Source organism: Otolemur garnettii, unplaced genomic scaffold (genome assembly GCF_000181295.1).
Source record: "Otolemur garnettii isolate 467f Iridium unplaced genomic scaffold, OtoGar3 scaffold00005, whole genome shotgun sequence".
Classification (NCBI taxonomy): Eukaryota; Metazoa; Chordata; class Mammalia; order Primates; family Galagidae; genus Otolemur; species Otolemur garnettii.
The window spans coordinates 3369100-3374625 of NW_003852400.1; positions in this window are offsets into that span (position 1 = coordinate 3369100).

The following is a 5526-nucleotide window of genomic DNA, read 5'->3' on the forward strand; positions in this document are numbered from 1 at the left end:
GGGTCCGGGCTGGGGATTCGAACCCGCCACCTTAGGTGTACGTTGCTGGCGCCTTAGCCGGTTGAGCTATAGGTGCCGAGCCTCATCACAGTTTTCAGTTAAAGTATTGGTTTATTTCCACATAGCCCCTTATGTTCAGGAACATAAAAAGAGTTGAAAAGCATGACCTCAGTTTTGGATATTGCTACATGTGCATATATGTAAAAATGAATATACTAAGATATTAAGAATTATATGTCCTATTTCCTTAAGGACTAAGTTTGGTAGTTGCTGTCTCTTATGTTGTGGTGTGACAGTTTTGTTTTTTTATTGTGAAGGTACATCATTCTTTCAAATGCATGTTTTGGATTGTGATTATCTTTCAGAAAATTTTTTTTTAGAGCAGTTTTTTTTTTGAATAGTCTAACTTTGTCACTCTCAATAGAGTGCAATGGTGTCATAGCTCACAGTAACCTCAAACTCTTCAGCTCAAGGGATTCTCTTGCCTCAGCCCCCCAAGTAGCTGGGACTACAGGTACTAGACACAACACCTGGCTATTTTTAGAGAGAGGGTCTTGCTTTTGCTCAGGCTAGTTTCAAACCTGTGAGCCTGGGGAGGTCACGTTTGTTATCCCAGCACTCTGGGAGGCCAAGGTGGGTGGATTGCCTGTGCTCACAGGTTTGAGACCAGCCTGAACCAGAGCGGGACCCCACCTCCAAAAATAGCCAGGTGGCTCAGTGCCTGTAGCTTGACAGCTAGGGCACTGGCCACATACGTGGGGACTGGCAGATTTGAACCCAGCCTGGGCCTACCAAATAATAACTACAACAAAAATATAACCAGGCATTGTGGCGGTGCCTGTAGTCCAAGCTACTTGGGAGGCTGAGGCTATTTGGAGAATCACTTGAGCCCAAGAGTTTGAGGTTGCTGTGAGCTGTGATACTATGATACTCTACAGAGGGTGACAGGGTGAGACTGTCACATAAAAAAAAAGAATTAGTGAATAATACAGTTTTCAGCTTTTACTCTCAGGTTAATCTGCCAGTTTCTTACAGTGTATTGTATATATGTGATATGATTTGAGGGTAGATAACAGTGAAAAAATCAACAGTCTGGCCTTCAAAGTAATTAGCAGCTCAGTTACCTGATTGAAGTTAATGCTATTTTCCCTTTAATTCTTTGAATCAAGACCACCTTATTTAAAATACATGCTTGATTCTGGGAGGCCAAGGCAAGTGGATTGCTTCTTTCATGCTTTAGTCCAGGCGTCCTCAAACTACAGCCCGCAGGCCACATGCAGCCCACCTAGGACATTTATCCAGCCCTCTGGGTGTTTTTGCCACCGCTGCCTGTCCTGCTTAGCAGCCGACTCGTCCTGGGGCCCACAGTCCTGAGGGACAGTGAACTGGCCCCCTGTTTAAAAAGTAGGACCCCTACTTTAGACCACTTGCTTGAGCTGAGGAGTTTGAGACCAGTTTGAGCAAGAGTGAAACCCTACATCTAAAAATTGTCAGGCATTGTGCTAGGTGCTTGTATTCCCAGCTACTTGGAAGGCTGAGGCAAGAAGATTGTTTAGGCTCAGGAGTTTGAGGGTGCTGTGAGCTACGACACTACAGCATTCTACCAAGGTGGCAAAATGAGACTCTGTCTCAAGAAGCGCTTGATATAATTTGTTAATGTATTTAGGTATTTGCGTGCCTTTCTTAGGAGCTGGTGATGAAGCTTTGAACAAGATAAGCAAAGCTCCTGATGAAACTTACCATTTTCTGGAGGTTTGTGGAGAACCACAAAGAGGATAACAGAGAAGATAAGTTCAGATAGTGCTGAAGGATTGGGAGAAATAGGATGGGGCATCTTAAATAATAAGAATGATAGGTGACATTTTAACATTATGCAAGTCACTCTGCTGATTGGTTTCCATGTGTTTATAACTTCTGATAACCCTCTGAAGTAGGCTCTGTTGTTGCCACTATTTACAATTGAGGACAGGGATGCAAGTGTGAGTAATATGCCCAGTTGTTAGTGGAATCTAGGCAGCCTGAGACCAGAGTCCACTTAATTCTGAGAAGGTGTCATTTGAGCTCAAGCTGGACTGAACAGGAGGAGGTGGGAGTGTGCCAGAGACGAGAGGAATGGGCTGGGATCATCTGAGGAACCTGAAGGTCAGGATTGGGGTGGTACAGAGAGTTTGATAAGGGTAGGAGGAGTCTGAGTGTGTAGGTCCTTGTCACTAGTAGAGGCTTATGTAGGTGAGGGACAGGATCTGATCCTGTTTTGGAAAGAGCACTGGGGGAAGGGGCATAGGAGTGGAAACTGGGAGCTGGCCTATCATAGCATGTGGTGAACAGTGTATGGCATTTAGAGGGAAGTGGTAAGAGAGACTTCAGGGCACTGGCAGTCTGGAGATATTTCTCATTTTATAGACAGGTATGAGAGAGGGTAAAGCCATACAGCTTAGTTTGGGCCAGAATTCAGGTTTCCTGGTGCTCAGTGTTTTTGCGTTTTGATTAATTCTTCAGAGGAGGAAAAGGAGTAATAGGTCTAATTTTAAACTATATTAATATGATGACTGGCAAATTTGAATTATGTGACTGTGTGGGCCTGGCTTGATGTAATACTATTTTTTACTTTTGTCATTATCTACTTGTATATGCAAACTGGCTCTTTATTAATTTTAGTTCAGTTCAATTCTATGGGCTTTTATGAATTGAGCCGGTTCCTAGAGGCTACTTTTTTTAGTACGCCAGAATTTGTAGTTGTCAGGAATAAGGATACATTTTTCTACTTACTCTTTGAGGCAGAGTCTCACTTTGTTGTTTTCGGTAGAATGCCAGGGCGTCATAGCTCACAGGAACCTCAAAGTCTAGCCTGAGTGATTTTCTTGCCTTAGCCTCCTGGGCTAAGGAGTAGCTGGGACTAGAGGTGTCTGCCACAATGCTTGGCTAATTTTTAGAGATGGAGTCTCGATCTGGCTCAGGCTGGTCTGGAACGGAACTCCTGAGCTCAGACAATCCACCCTCCTCGGCCTCCCAGAGTGCTAGGATTACTGTAGGTAAAATTTTTTAAAGTTCTCTTTCATTTGTTGGTTTTCTTAAAACAACTTTTTTATCGAGACATAATTCACACTCCATCATATTTACCTTTTCAACTATATCCTCTATTGGTTTCTAGTCTGTTCAGGAAGTTGTACAGCCATCAATGTCTAATTCTTTGACATTTTTACCTCTCCAGAAAGAAACTTATATTTGTTTAGCAGTTGCTCTTCATTTCCCTTGCTCATCTCTATGGACTTGTCTTTTTCACACATTTCACATAAATAGATTCATGTAATAATGTGGTCTGGTGTCTGATTTCCTTCACTTAGAGCAGTGGTTCTAAATCTGTGGGTCACCACCCATAGGAACTGTATTAAAGGGTTGCGGCATTAGGAAGGTTGAGAACCACGGACTTAGAGTAATGTTTTCAAGGTTGATCCATGTTGTGGCATGCATTGGTACTTTATTCTTTTATGTAGTTAAGTATTCCATTGTGTTGATATACCACATTTTGTTTATCTTTTTATTCATTAATTTCTTAAAAAAATTTATTCAAACTTTTTATTTTGAAATAATTTAAGATTCATAAGACTCTCAGTTTCCTTGGCTAGTGATATCTTACATAACCATAGAACATTATCAAAACTGGGAAATAGGTGGCTTATGCTTGTAATCCTAGCACTTTGGGAGGCCAAGGTGGGAGGATGATTTGAAGCCAGGAGTAGAATAGCCTGAGCAACATAGTTAGACCCTGTCTCTACAAAAAAATAGAAAAATTAGTTAGGTGTGTTGGCTTGTAGTCCCAGCTACTTGGGAGGCTGAGGCAGGAGGATCACCGGAGCCCAGGAGTTTGAGGTTGCTGTGAACTACAATGATTCTACTGTACTCTGAGACTCTGTCTCAAAAAAAAAAAAAAAAAAAAATATATATATATATATATAAAATATATAGAGGCCAGGCACAGTTGCTCAGGCCTGTAATCCTAGCACTTGGGAGGCCAAAGCGGGTGGATTGCCTGAGCTCACAGGTTTGAGACCAGCATGAGCAAGAATGAGATCCCGTCTCTAAATAATAGCTGGGCGTTGTGGCCGGTGCCTGTAGTCCCATCTGCTTGAGAGGCTCAGGCAAGAGAATTGCTTAAGCCCAAGAGTTCGAGGTTGCTCTGAGCTGTGATGCCGTGGCACTCTACTGAGGGCGACAAAGTGAGACTGTCTCAAAAAAAAAAACCCAACAAAAATCACAGAAAAGTATAGGAAATTGACATTGACACAATATTATTAACTCAAGATTTTTACCAGTTTTTACATGCACTCTTTATGTGTATATATAGTTCTGTCAAATTTTAATCACTTATTTGGATTGTAGTCATACCACAGTGCAGATGTAGAACTGTTTGATTACCTCGAAAAAACCCCCTCTATCTGCCCTTCCAGAGTCATACTCTCCTCTTAACCCTAACCCAGACAAACCCTGATTTGTTCTTCATCTCAGTAATTTTGCCACTTTAAGAATGTGTTGTAAGTGGAATTGTATAGTTTATAACCTTTTATGAGTCACTTTTTCCAGTCAGCATAATGCCCGTGAGGTTCATTCAAGTCGTCCTCTGTTATCAGTAGCTTATTCCTTTTCATTGCTGACTGGTATTCCATTGTATGGATATGCAGTTTATCTATTCATCTGTTAAAGGATATGTGGGTAGTTTCTAGGTTTTGGTCTCACAAATAAAATTGCTGAACTCTGGTGTACAGGTTTTCTTTCTTTCTTTCTTTTTTTCTTTTTCTTCTTTTTTTTTTTTTGCAGTTTTTGGCCGGGGCTGGGTTTGAACCTGCCACCTCTGGCATATGGGGCCAACGCCCTAGCCCTACTCCTTGAGCCTCAGGCGCCACCCTGGTGTACAGGTTTTTGTGTGAAGGTAAGTTTCCATTTCTGTAGGATATATACCCAGGAGCATGATTCCTGGAAGACTTTTGCTCATATGTTGAGTTTCCACCATATTAGCAAGGTGGTCTGTTGGTGTTTTGTCGATCTGTATCTGTGATCTCTGTGCTGATGGGATTCTTGCTGCATCCTTTGGCCTCTTGGCTTTTCTATTGGTAGGTGAATCCTGCCAGCTGTTGGTTATTCACTTTCTGGAGCATGGGTTCTGACAGCTGAAGAAATAGTGAATATGGGATTGGTGGCACTGGGTCAGGAAATCACAGGTGAGACAATTTTGGAATGCAGTAGTACAACTTTACATCTTGATTAGTAAAGCCTCAGAGCTGTCTTATAGTATGTATAAATTCAAGATCCCAAGTCCATGACTTTGGAAGACCTCACGTGGATCACCACCGATTTTTGGTTTCTTGTTTTGTTACATATTTATTTATTTTATTTAATTAATTAATTAATTTATTTTTTGAGACAGAGCCTCAAGCTGTCCCCCCCTGGGTAGAGTGCTATGGCAACACAGCTCACAGCAACCTCCAACTCCTTGGCTCAAGTGAGTCTCCTGCCTCTGCCTCCCAAGTA